Consider the following 20,222-nt stretch of genomic DNA (forward strand, 5'->3'; position numbering starts at 1 on the left):
ATGAGGGTGGTGGGGCGGTGCCTGGGAAGATGATCAATCCCACAGATGAGCTGCTGGTGCTGACAGAAAGGTGTCCAGCACACAGAGCAGTGCAGTAATCAGGCAGCAACACTGACACTGCACCCTCTCTAATGTCCAGCAGGGGGCGACCACCTCCTCAGTTTAAACTGTTTCCTGTCTAACTGAATAAAATAAAAAGTTCATTTTGAACATTTTGGACGCGTTGGAGTCACAGAGGAACAGGAAGTGGAAGTTCATTGGACAACGACTCAGTCAGTTTCTCAGTCAGCCCCGCACCCTCGCTACTCACAGCTCCTGAGTCTGGCAGCAGGGGGTGTAAGACGTCGTTTCAGAGCTCGTGTTTGCCTCTGTCTCACCTGAGATTACCTGACATTGTCACCTGATCACACTCACGTCCTACTAGGAGAATCTCTCAGACTAACACTTCACCCCCCGTTTATCAGACAGTCACAGTGGTAAATGCTTCATGTTTGCTCTCTAATGTCATTACCTGGACTGACGTGCAGGTAGGAGGGCTGGAGTCACCTGAGTTTGAATCGAGCGCTGATAGAACCTGTTAATATGATTTATTTAGTCTGATCATAAACACAGTGAATGAAACCAGCACACAGAACATCACCTGCTCACTGACTCCTCCCCCTTTCCCTCAGGGTTCAGGTGTTCTCTCAGGTGAACAAGATGTCGGCCCATAACCTGGCTGTGGTCCTGGTCCCGTCCCTGTTCCAGGCCATGAACCAGGATTTGATCACCCTCACTAGAGAGTTCATCATCCACCACACCCTGCTCTTCCTCGTAAGTTTGCTGCTTCCTGTTTCCTGTTTCTACGACGCGTTTGGGCTCAGCTGATCCAGCTAACCCAGAGAAAGCCTGACTGATGTGACGTTTGTGTGCAGACCCCAGACTCGGCTCAGAGGCAGGAGCAGGAGCAGATCTCGGTCTTCTGATGAAGATCAGCTGGAGCGTGTTTCTTTTAGCTTACTGTGAATCTTTTGGGATGTTGAGGAAACTGTTGTTATTGAAATCACTGACCAATCACTATCTACTTCCTGTTTCCTGTCAGTTGAACTACAGCTATCAGAGAGAATGATTACTGCTGGCTCCCCCTGCTGGCTGCTCTCAGCCTTTGCGGTGGTTGTTAAATGAATGTTAATGTGAGGCTCTGCAGCTGAGCGGGGTGTACCACTGTGTAAGCTGAGTACTCACTTTATGATAGTATTTTTCTGTGGTTTCAAATGTTATCTTTAAATCTGCAAATAATTCATGAACTGAACAAAAATCTGAACATTTAATAAAATCTGCCTTTAATTCTTTGTTTTATTTTTGCCCACGTTAATGACAACGTGTACAACCATTGGAGATGTGAGCAGGACAGACGGAACAATTGACGGAAAAAGTGTGGACTTTATACCAGTTTTTAAATTGTGTTGATAGGCCACGTAAAACCAGAGTTATGATAAAAATATCTGCAATGTTTGGTTTTCTTCCTGAATACTATCGTTGTTTATATTTACTGCGGGAAGAAACGGGATTTTATAAGGAAAACACTCGAAAGCCTGTGAGCAAAAACAAAAACAAAACCCCCCACCCTTTCCTATTGGTGGAAAAATGTACCATGTCGACCAATCAAAACATGGCATTTAGATGTTTAGGAAGGGGGAAGTTTTAGGAGTGACGGCGGTGTTTTGAGATGTGAGAGATTTGCGACGTTTAGCGCAAATCTTGTGTAGTTAGTGTGTAGTGTAGTCAATAGTTTTGTTGTGTGTGTCAGAACAATGAGGCGAGTACTGAATGTTACAGGTGTTACAGCAGTGATACATCTCCTGCTGTCAGGCCTGCAGGTATCAGGCTGTTGTTCTCCTTTATCTCATAGTGGACAGAAATTATTTTTTGGAGTGGCACAAATAATTTGTGTGGCATCAGATTTGATGCAGAACAGCTGATTGTTCTGTAAATATTTTGAAATGTTTATTTAAAAAAACGCCTTGGCTGCATTTTTAGGTAAACAGCTGCAAAAAACTTTGTTTGCATAACTCAGTTACTTTTTTGAAGAACTATATAATTAATTGCCCAACATTGGTCATTATATGCTGTATTTTGCAGACAGAAAGTTACAGGACTCTCTCCCAGACCACAGACTCATACTCATAATACAAGTCAGAGCTTTATATATATATATATAAAAAAGAAAATGTTAACATACTACACAGGTCATGAACAAGATTTTTTTACATTTTCATTGTAAGTGGGCTAAAGCAGTTAATTAAAAGTAGTCTGACATAAATGTAAATGCTGTAATTTGATTATTTTAATAAACCATGTAACTTGGATGGATTCGATGCTGGCGTGACCACAGTGCACACGTCTGCTGTTGCTCACAGTGGTCCAAGGGACAGCTCAGGGAGTTTGTGTGTTCGCTCAGACACATGAAACATTAGAGGGAACATTGATGACAAGTCCATAAGAAATGCCTTGGATATGGATGAATCTGTGAGAGTGAGAAACAGAAGCAGGAGATGGTTGTTGTAGAGCAGATTGAGGAGAAAGGAGAGTGGAGCTGCAAACAGTTCAGTTCATTGTAAAACAAACAAGCACCACACCACTGCCACCCCTTTCCTGCCTCCGTTGCCACCACGTGCCCCCTTTACATTTTTGTCTGCCCCCTCATGTATGCCTGTCTAGAACCGGCTCATGGATGGTTTTCATGTCCATGATGTCTCTGCTGGTTATGTTCATGTCCTTCCTGTCAGAAGTATCATTACTGAAACAATCATTCAGGCTGGGAGTCGGGATTAAGCCGAGGTCAAACCAACTACAGTTTTGTTGCTCCTCTATTCTTGACATTACGGCATGTGTTAGTCATGCAGAAACATGTAAAAAAAATTATCCTGACTGACACAGAGTCTGAGTGAAATCCACTGAAAATGTTGTGTCACCTTTAAGACTTTTATTTTATAATTTATTGTGAATCAAAATAAAAACGTTCTTCATCGGATCGATCACCCCATACCGTAATGTACAGAATAGAAGAGAATCAAAAATCAACGCGCAGCAGTGTTCTGCAAACCTTAAATATGAGGTTTGAATTTGTTTAGGTGCGACTGGCTGTTTCTCTGCAGTCCTAATAAATTCAGTGTAAAGTAATTTAACTTTTAACTGGTCTTTGAAGCTGGCTCTGAGATTTCCTGCACACTGGGAGGAGTGCCCTGTGTCATTTACTGTAACATGTTCAGACCAGCGGGACTCCTGTAACACACATCACATGTTTCAGGTTCATAACTGCTGTTTAAATGCTGTTTTTTCTTATATCACTGTGTGATGATGTGAGGTGCTCATCGAGACATGTTCAGTGTATATTTACATGTCAACTCTGATGAACTGAGGCCATTAACATTGTGTGACTGTAGGGATGGGTATCGAAAACCGTTTCTTGTTGAGAACCGGTTCCCACTGTTTCAATTCCTTGGAATTGTTTGCCATTTTTGCAAATGATTCCCTTATCGATTCCAGTCGCCCCGAATGACGTCACCACGTTGCGGAGCGTCATTTACCTGGCAGGAAACATGGTGGCTCAAACGCTCAAAAGTTTGGTCATACTTTACCAGAACGGATGACAACAGGGCAACTTGCAATACTTGCAAAGTAGATATTTCATTTAAAGGAGGAAACACTACGAATATGCAAAAGCATTTGCTCACAAAACACACGATAACCTCAAATGAATGTTGTGTTTTTAATTCCGCTCAGGACTCGTGAATCTCAACCCAGCAGCAGCGGTAACGTTTGCACGTCCTCTCCCGTTAATGCGGCAGGTAAATAATCAACTAACAGTGCATATTATGTTAGCGCGATCTGCCTTATTACAAAACCTGCCATTACTGTGCGCTGCATTTAGGTGACCATGATGAGAGAGACAGTCTGGCTGGCGCTTGCTGGCAGTTGTCGCTGCAGTCTACCGATAGCGTCTCCTTTCAGGCCAGGATAGACGAATGTCACCGAGCAGTGACTAAGTTTGTGGTAAAAGGCTTGCACCCATTTGCCACAGCAGATGCCCCCGATTTTCAGGAAGTGAATGTGTTTAATTGTAGGCAGGGACATTACTGGATATTCTTGTGTAATTGCTACAGAATAATTTATGTTATACTTTGTTATTGCTACAGAAGAATATTTATTTTATTATTTTACATTTACAATTTTTTTTTCCTGGGGACCCTGTGACACCCCATTGAAGAGCCGTAGGCTGTGGATCTCTTAAGATCTCACTGTTGGGTTTGTAAGGTCATGCTACTCCTAAATTTAAGATATAAGATATAAAACAAAGTTCTAAGCTAATTGACCTTAGTGTTTGATAGGTTTGTAGCTTGACCCTATTCGCTGGAACGTTGAAGGCAATGTGATTACACAGCAAGCAAGACACGAGTAGGCAACATTCTTAATGTTTCACGTGCACGGGAGAGAACTGGACAGGCGCCGTTCCTTCGCTTGACCCCAGTTGCTCTCATCCGCTCTCCCGTAACACTGCTCTTTTATTGTGGTTCCATGAATATGCATAGGTTCATTAACATATGACCTCTTATATAGGTATACATGTGAACAAAGAATACTGTGTGTGTGTGTGTGTGTGTGTGTGTGTGTGTGTGTGTGTGTGTGCTGCTGACCAAAAGGGTCATAAAGCAGGAACAACATCCTAGGTCATAAAGAGGGTAACCTCCCCACACCCAATCTATGGTTCACCCTAGATAACACAGTGAAGCCATACAAAGGGCAGGAAGTTTTACCACATCAGACCTTCACAAGGATGTTTGCCTGTGATAAAACACTACAGCCCCCCACTCAGAACCTCGAGAATCTGGGGAGGGGAGAACAAAAGAATTCCTTTCAACACACAGTTAAAGTACAAATGGTAAGAATAAAAATGACAAACATTTAACAATTCACTCTAACAGTGTTCTCCTTTTTTTTTAAAAATCGATAAGAGAATCGATAAAGAATCGAATCGTTAAACAGAATCGAAAATGGAATCGGAATCGTGAAAATCTTATCAATACCCATCCCTATTTGTGACTGTGATGCAAACAGCTGGGTTTGTGGTGTTTCAGTGAAGCTTGACATTTATATAAAAGTGAACGCTGTTTTCGAGCAGAAACAGGTCTGAGCAGAGCCTGGAGGGCATCTAAAGCTCAATCAGGGTGCAGCTTCACACAGTGACCATGTTTGAACACCCCCTCGTGAGAGATTCAGTGAATTTTGGTGGGAGCATGGTGAAACTTGGTGTTTTGGAACCTGTTAGGGCTCAGCTAGCTAGCTAGGCATCATTTACCTGGTTACATGAAGTGTAGAGAGTTCGTGGCTCGGTTGTTTGTGGTTAGCAGACTTTGGTGTGGTAGACCCCAGCCTCTGTTGATCTTGTGCTGCCTTGATTGCCTCTGTCCTGTCTTTCAGCATTAGTCACTGGTAGGATGTTTCAGTATCAGCCACACTGGAACTGATAAAAATACAGCAGTTCAGATTCCATAAACGCTATCATTGGATACACGATGGATCCTCTCATCTCTTTGTTGTGACCAGTGTTGGGATCATTACTCAAAAAAAGTAAAAGCATTACACATTACTCGTTACTTTTTGTGGAAGTAATGCAGTACATTGCTTAGTTACTTGTGAGCAGAGATCTGATTATTTTTTTCAAGTAACGAGTAAAGTAAGGGATTACTATTGCAAAAACGGTAATTAGATTACTGTTACTTTCCCGTTAGCACGCTGCGTTACTGCGTTACTAAAACCAGGATTTTCTTGCGAGAGTGTCTCATGACAGTGACGTAAGCAAGTGCGACGTTCGTGACAACAGCTGTCTGCAGATCAACAATGGATAATATATCGAGTGCGGGAGAGAGTATGAGCGTGCAGTGTTTAAAGCGTGGAAGTACTGACCTCACTTTGAGTTTGATTCCGTAAAAAGTGACAAAAACATTGGCGTCCGCTGTTCACTGCGTGGGAAGAAAACTTCTTTTTACAGCAAAAAACCCCCTAAACTTCCGAGCAAGCATCGAGTACGCTGCTGCTGGAATGTGAAACTCCCAGATCCTTCCACTGACGGCTGCGGCACACCTGCACCAGGGCAAACCTCCGCCTGCCCCACTCCTGCTATACAGGTGAAAATAGAGCAACAGGACCGCTGAGTCTTTGATTTGATTTATTTTCTGCTGTGTTTTACTTTCATCTATTTGAAAGAGTGAGTGTAAATACAAAAACATATTTTATTTTATGTGCTGGAATGTGCAGAAAATAGGTTTAAATGTTAAACAAATTTCTTCCAGTCAGAGAATGTTGCATATAATTTAATGTTTGCTTGATGCGTAAAGTTAAAAGATTAAAACTAATAAAACTGGTTTTAAAAAGAGACTTTTTCATTTGATTACATTTATATGATGGATTATGCAGAAAAAGTAGAATTGGGCTGAAAGATCTATCGCTTTATTTCCTATTCAGGCTGTAAATCATGTTTTAAAAAAGTAACTAAGTAATTAATTACTTTTGAAAATACGTAATCAGTAAAGTAACAGGATTCCTTTTTTGGGGGAAGTAATCAGTAATTAGTTACTGATTACTTTTTTCAAGTAACTTGACCAACACTGCTTGTGAGACAAAGTAATTTTTTTTTCTTTTCTCTGTAAAATGGCCTGAAACACAGTGTGAGATAATTACACATTCAAAAAAATCTGTTGTTGGATGAACACAATTTAATCATGGCACCTTTTTCCACGTAATTTAACCAAGTACAATAACCCATTTTTGACCATGTCAAACCAACTCATTTGGCATTTGATGGTTTAATGTAATCAGATTACGTTGGATCAACGTAGTATACTTACATTGACTTGAAGTGATTTATTTAAGTATGTAGAGTGAAATTTGTTTTAATTCATTCTTCACAAGTTAAAACTTTAGGAAACACAATGAAATCTTCTTGTTTGAACAGCTGCTTTGTTAATGTCTTTCCTAGCGCCTCTGTCCTGTCTTTCAGTCTGGCTATTTCCTGCTATTGTCAGTCTTTTTCCATATCTGGTGTCAAATGACATGCAGGGGACTTTTTTCATGTTCTTGCTTCTTTTCATTTTGGGGTTCTGCAGCCTGAGGTATCCACTAATCAGAATCAGCATACTTTATAAATCCCTAAGAAAATTATGTGGGTTACTACGGTGGCCCCTAGAGACAAAGCACGTACAAACTCCAAAGCACATGCAAACTCCAAAACACATGCAAACTCCAAAACACTTGCAAAATCCAAAACACTTGCAAACTCCAAAACACTTGCAAAATCCAAAACACTTGCAAACTCCAAAACACTTGCAAAATCCAAAACACTTGCAAAATCCAAAACACTTGCAAACTCCAAAACACTTGCAAAATCCAAAACACTTGCAAACTCCAAAACACATGCAAACTCCAAATCACAACGGAAGTGCTCCAGGACGCTAGGGGCAGTGTTGAGCTCGATTTGCAAAATAAACGGCAAGTTTGTCTGTATGGGACGGTCTAGTCTCCGTCGCGCTTCCCAGGTTGCCTAACAACCATGATACTAACCGCTGGAAACGTGTCATACAACTTTGTTTGACAGAAATGAAGGAGAACATATTTTGTTTATTTGTTTGTTTGTTTCTACAAGAGCTTTGTGTGATTTGATAAGTATCTGAGGCTGAGACCACAGGACAGTAAAACACGATTTTTGGGCTTCATTTCTGTACTGAACAGTCATTTAAGATTAGTTAGTAAATAACAATTAGCTAATGTTGTTCATGAGACTAAAGTCATATCACTTTGGTAATGTAAATATAATATGGCCAATATTATAGTTATTATATTAATCATCATAAGTTATTACAGCAGTGAACATGAACTCTGTGTCAAATACTGAGCTTCAGTACAGATTCTAGTTGCAGTTATTTATATTTCCTATCACCTTAAATCTTCACTCAAAGAGAAGTATCTTTGACAGTGCATATATAGGTGTATCATATATAAGAGACAAATGTTGTTCCTTCAGTATGTTGGCATTGCTAAATTTGGCTCATTGCTTACATATATTTATAAAAAGAAAATGTACAAACTGTGATAACTGTTTCTGATAGAATGAAGATCAGACTGATATATGAAATATTCCTTTATTGGGTGAGAAAATCAGACCATGTCATAACTGCTTTAAGTCATACAGAATAGATATCAGAGCCTTAAACAGGCTGACTTCTGCTAAATGGGTCAAACTGGGCAGAAAGTATACAAACACATAACATCTTTATAGAATATGATGTAACACTATAGATCAAATTACCTCAGAATATATAAAGCATATAAACAATTACAGCAATATGATGCAACAAACACAGCAGTGCTACTAATGCAAAATACTCAAAGCTTCATAGAACTGAAACCAACATTTATTTTTAGGTCCATTCTGCTGCTGATACATACTTTAGGTTTCTGAATATTAAACTTGTTGCTGCCTTTCATAGTGTGTAACTTGAAGGCCCTGAGTACTTTCTCCCACACTGAAAACACTGGGATGATAACATTATTTGAACATTACCTAATAAGACTGATTCAGGACAGACAATTAGTGATGTTAAACTTTTCTAGCAGTCCTTCACAAACAGGGAACAGTCTGTCTATTCTCTCCATCTGTCAGCTGCTGCTGGCTCTTCCTCCTCCTCTTCCTCACACACTGCTGAGTTTGTCCTGGTGGATCATCAGGGGTGCAAAGCCTCACAGATGATGTGCAGCAGTGGGTCCCTCAGTCTGTCCTCACTCTGGACACTTGCAGTTGTCACACATGGAAATCAAATGTGTGATAAGCTGCAGGATTCAAACACAAGTGTAACTTATAAATACATGTTCATACTTTTATTCCACAATCAGAGAGAAAGAAACAGAGAGAGAGTGCAGGACAGGCAGACAGGTGACAGTCTCAGGTGTATACACTGCTACAAAACAGCACAAGAGAAGGAGGATTTAGTGTTTGTGTTATTACGAGTGCTAAACAAGAAGAGTTCCCAGATGGTGCAGTGGACACATGTGTGACTCCTGTGATTAAAGCATCTTTCTTTCAGCTTAACGAGTGAACCGTCAGCTCGTTCAAACACACGTTAAAGTCCGTTTGGCTCGACACCACCGAACAGAGGCAGCAATATAACATAGCTAACATTAACAGTGCAGTGAATCCTGCTTGTGCCGTCATATTCAGGACTGCAAACCGAGCAGCATCACTGACTTTCAGCTTGTTGTGTTTGTGGATATATGACTGACTTTAATCGATAAAATCATCACATTCTCTGTAAGATTAAAGTCAACTATTGAACGGCGTATATTTTAAAGTAAAGGCTTTAAACCCAAGTTAGTACAAACATCGCTAATGTCACTTAACTTTGCTGACATGTGGCCAACAGTAATGTTTTAATGTTCTTCATTATAAAAACATTTGCGCATAAATAAGTGACATAATATTCAGTACTTACTTCTGAAAGTTTACTCTTTGGCGGCTCCGCTTCCTCCGTTTTTTTTTCGGCAAAATTATCCACGCCACCGCCGCGCTATGAAATCTGGGATATGTTGGGCCATGAAGGCAACACCGACCCATCCTTAAAATTCAGGGAAATTAAGGACGCATTTGAGGGCCGCATTTCGAGCAGCCTTTGAATTGGGACAGCCTTCGTCGTGTCGCTGTGACATAATCGGCCTTAAAATGTGGCCTTTAAGGCTGCAGACCCTGAATTGGGATAGAGCCCAAATCCGGTCATTGGTACTTCCTGGCTTGTGTAGTTACTAGGTAACAAAAGCTCAACACTGCCCCTAGCGTCCTGGAGCACTTCCGTTGTGTTTTGGAGTTTGCAAGTGTTTTGGAGTTTGCAAGTGTTTTAGATTTTGCAAGTGTTTTGGATTTTGCATGTGTTTTGGATTTTGCAAGTGTTTTGGATTTTGCAAGTGTTTTGGAGTTTGCATGTGTTTTGGAGTTTGCATGTGCTTTGGAGTTTGTACGTGCTTTGTCTCTAGGGGCCACCGTAGGTTACAGTTGCTCCAGTATAAATAACAGTAACAGAAACAGACTATTTAACAATACAATTGTCACGCTGGTGGACGGACTCAAGCGCAGACGAGGCAGCTAAAATACAGTTCCTTTTATTGATACACGACACCAGGTGCGACTATATACAGGTGAGAGGGCAAGGGGGATCCAGGGCACAGGGGAATCCGGGAAAGGGGCTCTTCACACACGAGGGAATCCAGAAACACCGCACACCAGCAACTAAGCACACCCAGGGCACCAAGGGAAAGGGATTCCTGTCCACAGGAAACAAGCGATTAATCACACGAAGCAACAACGCCAAAAGGCAACAAGAAACTAACACTCTGGAGCTTACTACCGAGGTTACTCAATATTCCAGCGACGAATAGCTCAGAGCCCCAGCCTTAAGAAGAGCCAGAGATCCACTGCAAATCACTCGAGATCAGCTGCAGGTGCGTGGGCCAAGGGCGGGGGCCCAGTCAGAGCTCCGCCCAGGCAGACAGGTAGGGGAGAGAGAGAGAGAGAGAGAGAGAGAGAGAGAGAAACAACAAACACTTGTGGCCACACTGGGCTGGCCGGGGAGGCACAGGGACCATGACAACAATATGTTACAGATTTATGAAATTTAAGAAATAGCACAATATATACAAATCACTCAATGATAAATATCAAGGATTAACAGAGGTGATTATAAATAAATATCAAGAATGTTGACAGGAATATTCCAGAGTAGAAAGCATGTGCAAAAAGTGTGTAACTATTGCAGTGTTTACAGTGTGTTAAATGGAGGAGTTGTACAGGGAGATGGCCACAGGCAGGAATGATTTCCTGTGTCGATCAGTGGTGCATTATGGGTAATCTCAGTCTCCCACTGAGCGTGCTCCTGTGAGTGGCCAGCATATCATGGAGTGGGTGGGAGGAATTATCCAGCATTGTCTTTATTTTGGACAACATTCACCTCTCAGACACCACCCTAAGAGAGTCCAGCTCCATCCCCACCACAACAGGGGTGTCCAAATTCATGGGCTGCATCCTCCTGAGGACCCGGCCTTCACAGTCTACATGGGTCGGGTCCTCCGAAGACCAAGAAGGCTGGTAGTGAGCGGCTGTGAAATTGGACGGTCCAGCCTTCAGATCTGCATCACCGCTGTCTCGGTAGAATTACTGAGCCTTTTTTCCCTGGTGCAAGTCCCTACTACTAGATTTACTGGCCTGCGCAAATTTGCGTAAATTCCCCCCGACCTTAACACCTCTTGGCACCCCGCTGAGATTTTCACAGGTCTTCAGCTCCATTGTTCTCCTGCTTTTGTTGTGCAAACACACCTCCCCAACCCCTAACCATGAGAGATTCAAGTTTTTCCTTCCCTGCAAGGCTACTTTCCTTCCTTACCTGCCTGCATGCCTGTCCATAAACATATATACACAGAGTTGTACATATATTTATATATTTATATAGCCACACCTTATATAATATGCATAAAGTCTAGTTATACACACAGACACATCTATATCATATATACACACACACACATATATGTATGTATATGTATATATATATATATATATATATATATATATATATATATATATATATATATATAAATGTGTGTATAGTGCACTTTCTATACCTTGCTCTGTCCACTTTTTTGCAATGACAATGCAGATTTTCCACTTGTGGGACAAATAAATGCAGATTTGCTGTGTGTGTGTGTGTGTGTGTGTGTGTGTGTGTGTGCAACATTGGCATTTGTTTACTCAGATCCAAGGCAGGCCAAACCTCTGTGTTACAACCTACATACAAAAGACAGACATTCACAATATATGGGTACACAAGTCTGTTTTATTTCAAAGTGTTTCAAACTTTACAGCGTTTGCAGACCCAGTGTCCATCATCCCTGCATTTGGCACAGGTGAATTTCTTACATGTTGCACAGGTAAATCTGCTGCGATTCCTGTTGCAGCTCTCTTGCACCTGGCACTGCGTTGTCTTTACAGTCCCTGGCACAGCAGCTGCAGCAGCCTGCCTCTGTGCTAAGATTTCCTTGTCTGTCCACCCTGTACATGCCTTGTACAAAATGTAGGCATTCACTGCCGCCAGGTCCAGCATATTGTAGAAAACCGCTACTGGCCACCTGCGTGTTGCTGATCTTACAGAATACATCCGTGCCATTTGGTCCAACACGTCTACACCACACTGTAAAAGCAGAGCGAGAGAGTCATGAGTATATGTTTTTTCTATAGGCCTGTATAGCACACATCAGAAAACATTGTAGCACTGGTGTAAATTGTACACACATTCACATACCTTCATGTGGTTGTAGTCTGTGATCGTGTTGGGTTTCCTCTTTCTGCCGTCACCGATCGTCACGTCTTGGTGCATGGAACTTAGAACACACACAGTCTTGTTTTTTAGGTGCATAAATTGTCAAGGACACACTGCCACTTCTAAGCACTGAAGTGGAGAATACCTCTCGCTTTGCAGTATCTTTTGCAAGTTGAGGAAGTTCACGCCGGACTTTATTCACCGTGCCCAGTAATGTTGTTTTGCGCTGCAGCAGTCTGTGCGACAGTGACAGTGAAGTAAAGAAATTGTCCGTTGTGACATTTCTTCCATCATCCAAAAACGGCTCCATCAGTTTCATGACCACGTTCTCTGCCAGCCTCTCTCCCTTCTGACGACTGGGGTCCTTTCCCAAGTAAGGAGATGCACTGCAGACATATTTGGTGTCCAAATCCGTGGCCATCCAGAACTTCATCCCAAATTTGTCTGGCTTGGTTGCAATATACTGGGTGAATGGACAACGAACCTTGTGTGGAATTACAGGGATTATTTTACATAACCATCATCTTTGTCATTGCATTAATTATCATTTCATCAAAGTGTTTATTGAAGCTGCTGGCATTATGTTATAATTTATATTATAGGGGTTATCATAATCAAATATTAACATGTTTATTACAGGTGCAGTTATAACTACTTTAAAATGATTGAGTTAAATATATATATCAAAACTCATATGCTGAGTATATTGTTACAGTACAAAAGTAGCTGAGCAAAGGCCTGAATGTATTCAGCTTCTTGTTGCATTTGAGTTTGCTTAGTTACAGGTGACGTAAGGATGTCCAGTCCATGGTGACCTCAAAGGCCTTAGATCATCACCATATTCTTAAGAGTATGCCACAAGGAGGAACCTCTATGTTGCAGTTAATTCTTAAAATACATGAATGTTCTGTACATGCAAATTATGTGCTTGTAAACGCAAGAAGGGGCGTTACAATACCCTGATGTTATAAAAGCAATCTAGAGTGTATTTTGGGCAGAGATGTACAACTGCTTTGCAGTTTGCACCTCTCCACGCTGCGTGCATTCATTAAAATCAATTGTTTGAACGGCTTTTCTGGACCATGATTGTTTTACTCTCGTCCTCAATTTCGAACCCGTAACATTTGGTGCATTGGCCGGGAATTGAGTAGAGAGAGTTGGAGGTTGAGACTGAGAGGGTCCGAGGTGCTCAAACAGGCAGACACGAGTCAGTGGTCGAAGTGAGTGGACATAAGCCGGCTTATTCAAAGGTAAGGCACTACCTGTTGAATTATTTCCAAACAGTGCTGAATTGGTTCTGACAAAATTGAAAGTCTACTCACTGAAAATTACTGGTAAAAGTCTGTTTTGATTTTGGTGAAAATCTCATGAGAAGTTGAAGTTGAAGTAATGATAAGAAAAAGAGTAAAAGTGAGTTAGAGTCTCACTAAAGGTACCGGGTTAAAGTCCCAAAGGAATAAGAATAAAGAGGATATAGAATAAAGAGGATTTAGAATAAAGAGAATTTAGAATAATAGGTAATTGGTGAAGTTTGTGACATTAAAGTCTCAATTGAATATAAAGCCGGGCTTGGACACCGATATGGTGGGTTTGTGAGTTTTGGGGTGTCTTCAAAATAATTAAATTGTATAGAACGGGACTCTGGGAGTCTAACAAGTGCATTGCTCAGACGTAACGGTTGCCAAGGTCAAGGACGCTTAGACCTTGTCCTCAGTTGAGGGATAGTCAGTTGGTCACTGTGGAGCTTGGGGCACTCCAGAATAACTAGTGGTTGGACCACTTTACCGTCCGGGGCGGTGGTTTGCACTTTTTTGGTCAGTAGAAACCGGGTTTCGGGCGTCTACCTTTAACTTAAAACTGGGAAGCCTGGGATGTGGGGTGTCCACATAACAGGGCTTTTCGGTTGAGTTGATTGATGCTTTTAAATTGTGTAGGGTCTTAGATATTTGGCCACGGCCGGGGCCGAGACTGGTTAAATTGATGACAAAAACTCAGGGAGTTTATCGGTCGGACCGTTAATTTAAAAATTGTCTAAATTGTGTAGGTTTTGAAATGAGAAGCCTAAAATCTGTGCAGTTGTAATCATAGGACGTCTGTGTAAATAGATTAAGAGACTTGTCTGAGTCTGAGAGTCAGGCTGGTATTATTTTTAGATTGTGTGTGTGTGTGTGAGAATGCAAATAAGGCAGCTGAGAGAGGTCAATAGAATATGAGGAAGTTAATAGGGACTGCTAGACATTGCTGGTGCATGTACTTAAGACGCTGGTTTTGTTTATTACAATATGTAAGTAAAGTTTTATTTCTTGCCATGACTGTATGACTTTTATGGGGTTTTGAGATAGGATACATAAACTGTTGATACTTAAGACCGTTACCTGGGTTCTGAGAACTGAAATTGAATTTGAGATAATTTAATTAATAAATATGTCTGCAAGCCATGTGTGTTTTGGGGGTCGAAGTAAGATGTTTTAGGATTTTTAGATGGGTTTTGTTTCAGTTTGAGATAATATATACAGTTACATTTTCTGTGTGTGTGTTGTTGAGTGACAACATGCGCAGTTTAAATTAGGGCGCTGTTCCTTCCTCTTTTAGTTTCAAAACACAAAGGCTGTGAGATTAAAATTACTGTGAGTAACGGTTTGACTTTTGACTAGGGAAATAATATGCTTACTTTTGGGTCTATGAAGATATTTGACCTTCAGGGATGTTATGAGAGGTTTCAGTTTTCTTTTTCTTTTTCTTTTGACTTGCTCTTTCTGATCATGGAAGGCATGTCCAAAATACTCGTGAAAGCGTATTTTGTGTGATTTTAACTGTGTGAATGCTGTCAGTATTTGATTTGAGTGACTGTGTGATTTGTCTGAGTAAGTGAAAAGGGAAGTCTGAGAGAGAGAAAGGCAGTGCGTGTGAGACGATTTATGGCGTCTGAAAGAGGTTAGAGCATTTAAAAGGTGTGTATGGAATAAAGGAGTGTGAAATATATTTCTTGTGTGATGAAAAGTAGGATGTGCTAAAGTTTGAAAGTGTTTTTAATTCAAGAAAACAAAAACAAAGGAGTTAGATTAGTTTGAGGAACAGGAAATATTGCTCTGTCTACCGGGGCTGCAGCGACAGGAAATAGTGAACAGGAACTGTGCATGCCCATATATGGGAACTGAGTGTGTGCAGAAAGAACACAGAGAGAGAGATTTAACTCTAGGCACATGAAGCAAATGAAGCCTTTAAGAAAAATGCATATATTACTAATTATATGGTTTAGTGTGTCAATACAGGTGGGCGTCTTTCAACTTTGCAACCTTGAGTTCAGCAGCAGAAAAGTAGATTAAAAGAATTGGGAGAAAATAAGCCAGTCTTTGGCTCGAAATTGTGCAGCTTGAGCTCTTACTTTGTCCTTCACCCCGAGAAGACACGCAAAAGACAGTTAATCACCTGATGAAGACAGATAGAACATCGTGGACTTGAATACAGCAGGCAAACGACAGGGCCACTGATCCATTAACACTGATGACGACTGACGACCAGCAGCAGCATGTGTAGACTAATGCAACATGTACTGTGAAAATACAGGCTGGGCAGTTGAACAGTGGGATAAAGAATTGTGGAAGAGCACTGGACATTGAGTGATATTTTGCCATGCTGGGACTTAATCTGAAAGAAAAGACTGTAAAGAAACAGAGAAGAAGACAGCAGCTGAGTTGAGACTGTGTTTGCTGGAGCTTTGAAGCCCGAATAGGACATTGTGCAGAGAGGACCAGTGAGAGATGAAGCTGGACGAGTTTGACTGCGAGAATATAGGATATAATTGGATTGAAAATTGAAGCCTGAACTCATGAATTGTTTAGGGATGTCCACTACAGCATAACAAAGAGGTAAACATTAGAAAAGGTAAGAATAATGAAAGAAATAATTGTCATTACCTTAATGAATAGAAAACACACATACAAATTGTTACATGTGAGATATTTTTGAAATGAATCAGAAGTGAGATAGTTTGAATCTAAAGCTCAGTGGTGAAATGCATAAATTAAATATGAATATATAGGATGCAATGAAGAAACAGCTTACACGTAGTGTACATTAACATGAATACATCGCAAGGCAACGAAGAACTCAATGAATTAATTTAATGAAGAAGTAGTTTACACCCAATTAACATAAAATGCAGGAAGAACACGCTTACATGCATGGCATAATTGGTGTTTCTGACCAGAGACAGAGAAATGGGTTATTTAACCACTGGTGATAATAATGAAAATGTCTTAGTTTTGTTATTTTCAGGAGTAAAGCAGACTTGGACCGGCTCTCCACAGCAGCAGTCGGAAGAAAGTTAGAGGTTAACATCTATGGATAAGTTAAGGCAAGTTTCTGGTTGAATTGTTCACAGCATGATGTGTCCAGGAACCTGAAAAGCAAGCCCCAGCTCCTGGCTGAAGACCAGGAGGGCGGTAATTTAAGGTGGGAAATCAAAATGTGGGTTAGTAACTCGGGAAAAAAGAAAACTGACTGCTTAACTGGAGAGTTGGGAAGAAGTCTGGGAGACTGTGAAGCCATAGATGCAAAATAACATATACCCATACACACACAAACAGAAAATGCATTAACCTTATAAAGACAAGCTCCTGAAGCTTAATGAACAGATATTGATTAAAAACCTGGCTAAGAACATAAGCATATGCAATGAAGATCTGCTTGCTGCTTGTATGAGTGAGAGAATGGTGTGAATGGTTAATACAATTGATGGAAAGATTTAAAAGAGATGGAAAAAAAAAAAAAAAAAAAAAACAAAACAAAAGAAAAGTGTTTATAAGAGTGACTCAGGAGTGCTCTTGCACTGATTGATCAAAGTAAGTGATTAGTATAGAAAGAAAATGAAAATAATTAAATAATGTGATAAAGTTTAAACATGTATTTCTTTTGCCAAGTTAAATTGTTGAGATATGGCTGAGTATGGAAAAGTTTGAGAGCTTGTGTGAATGTGGACAGAGGAGCTTGCTGTGTGTGTGTGATTGAGGCCTTTAAGGAGGGGTAGATAGTTCAGAGGTGCAAATTTGATTAGGAGGTTTATAAATTAGTGTTGACACATTGTTGTAAGGTGTTAGGCTGAATCTGAGTATGGTAAAGTGCTTAACCGGGGTTATTGTTGTGTACTGAAACGGTGTAGCTTTTGGCGAGGTTTTCGTGTGTTGAATGGGTGAAATTTAAGATGGTTTAAGATTTTTGGGGCTGTTGTTTTCATTTTAATAGAGGGAGTTTTGATAAATATGGACAGGTCTAAAAGGGCCCATAGTTTTTATAACAGTGCACTTAGAAAAAACCTGTCAGGTGATTTTGTTTTGTACTTTGATGAGCTAACAATCAGCTCTCTTTTTTCTCATTTTTGTTGTAAGCAGGCCTGCAAAAGAGTGGATAACAGCGCTGACAAAGTAAAAGGATTGCCGCGAGCCAATCCAGTCTAAAAGCAGAAAGAACTATTTTCTTAAAAACAAAGTAAAACAAATAAATGAGTTGATGTTGCTGAGAGTGAAGACTGAATATTTGCGAGATAGTCTCCACTGTCAGCAATACCTGATGGTAATGCGTGTGAGTGAATGTGTGGGAATGGACAGGTGAATGGACGGACGAGGCAGACCATAGGTTGGACCGACTGGACACTGACAAAAGACTGGACTAAGGTTGGACATATGACTGATAATTGTTCTGTTTTAACTTTTTATATTACAGGTTGGATGAAGTGGAGAAACTGAGTATAAAAGGTGATGTTCTGGTTAACACACAGGTTTTTGTTTCTAGGACGTTTCAAGGATGCAGGCTGTGGATGGAGCCAAGAAAAGATTTGACATGATGATTAATTTGATTTCATTCCTTAAATACAGGTTTGAAGGGCCGGAGCATGTATGCCTAATATGATAGGACTAACCTTTTCTTTTAATTTCCTAAGCTTGAGTGAAGGATTTTGAGTTTGTAACACATGAGATGTGTCACAAAAGGGGGTGTTGATATATGCGATTAGCTTCATGAAAGGTGCTCTTTTAGGGTTACTAAGCAAATGTCTACGTGACCTTTCTGAGTTCTGAGAATAACTCTGTTAAGTTGACAAGAAACACGTCGGAACAGCCATATAGGGCAAATATGTTTGAGCTTGTAATTAAATGTGGGACTTGAAAAGAGGAAGTAAATTTGGTACAGGATGTGCTTGAGACGATCAGACGAGAGAAGGAGAAGGTCAGGAATAGTTTAAACTAAGATTGAGAAATTAAATTGGGTGAAAGGGGTGTAGTAAGTGATTCAGGGCAGCTCACAGCCTGGCGTGAACGCAAGGTGCTGTCACACAGCTTAAGTTATTTGGTTGATTTATTTTATGACAAAATAATAAGGAAATATTAAAAATATACAACACGTTGAGAAGATCTCTTTTGTTATATTTTAGTGTTTAACATGGAAGATGCCTCTCTGGAGCTTCTCTCCTGATGCTACTCCACCAAAAGAAGTTCATTTATAGAGACTATGTCAGCTCCCAAACAGACAACAACAAACCAAGACTAGCAAAAAAAAAACAATCTGAAGATAAATAATAATAAATAAAGAACAATACAGAATCCAAATCTGAACCAAAGAACAAAATAGTGAAATGTGGATTATTGGGTTTTTCTCTATATGAAGCATTTGTAATGTGTATCGGCTCATTATCTTGTTTATGTATTTTAATAATAATAATAATGGCTTGTAGAGGCCAGTTTTTACTCACAAACAAGTGCTCAGCCAGACTGAAAAACAGGAAGCTGTAGTGCACAAGGCATATTAATAAATATAGACACAAAAAGAGGAACTCCCCATATAAACAACGTTCAAAAATGTGTGAAGTATAAAGTACCGAAATAACACTATATAAGTCACAGTTGATGATTCTAATGTTAGAGAGCTCTTGCAATTGGCGTCTGAGCTGTGCAGAGGTCTCTCTTAAGACAGGTACTTATGTAGGTTAGCATGAGGTTGAGTTAATTTTATACACAATGCATAACTGTGCTTGTTTAGAGTTGATGTTCCGTCCAAACAGGTTTTAAGCTTCACTGGTGAGAGTGTCCAGGTGATACATGTTGAGGGATGATGAGAACATAGCAGGTGAATTGCATGCACGCTTACAAACACACATGATTTAAATATAGGCCAGGCCAAAGGCCTGGACTTGATGTAGCTTTCAACTTTACAGCTCCTAACTTGTAGGAATGGCGTGGAGTGTAATGAATGAATGCAAAACATGCTTACAGACACAAACATGATATGAGTTTATTTTACAGGGTAAAGGTGGACCACAGGTTGCTTTGTTTCTGCTTAGCAACTACTGAGGTAAAAGGTGTTAAAGATAAATATGCAATAAGTGAACAGGAAATGTGTCAGGGTGAGCCGGGTGAAACAAAATGTTGTAGATAATGGAAACTTGTTTAACTGGCATTAACAGTAACCTTTGTATGTTATGTATATCCTTGAAGCCAAAGGAGGCATAAATCCAGATAGAAAACTTTGAAGTGTGCTTTTTAGCGGAGATTTAGGCTGACATGGGGATGGTGTGCATTTTATTTGGGTTGTGTTTAATAAGACTAAAAGCGTTGCTCACACACATAAAGAGTATTGAGATTAAATAAAGTTAATATAATGGATAGAGCCCAGAACAGGATAATACATAAGTAAAATCAAATGTAATGTTTGATTTCACTTTTATTGGGAAACAATCAGGCTAGAAATGTGAGTAACCTATGTTTAAACTGTGAAAACCCTCTCCACATACATTAAAACTGTGCAACTCTGAGTGGGCCATGCAATCAAGCAACT

At 40.3% G+C, this 20,222-nt stretch overlaps 1 long non-coding RNA gene across 1 annotated transcript; it reads left to right on the top strand.

Moving 5' to 3' along the window:
- The first annotated feature begins 599 nt into the window (after window positions 1-599).
- On the top strand, window positions 600-1,331 carry LOC120435027. Its single transcript, XR_005609476.1, has 2 exons — window positions 600-813; window positions 915-1,331. It is a non-coding gene; the product is annotated as an uncharacterized LOC120435027 (long non-coding RNA).
- The last annotated feature ends 18,891 nt before the right edge of the window (window positions 1,332-20,222 follow it).

This window comes from Oreochromis aureus, linkage group 19, assembly GCF_013358895.1.
Source record: "Oreochromis aureus strain Israel breed Guangdong linkage group 19, ZZ_aureus, whole genome shotgun sequence".
Classification (NCBI taxonomy): Eukaryota; Metazoa; Chordata; class Actinopteri; order Cichliformes; family Cichlidae; genus Oreochromis; species Oreochromis aureus.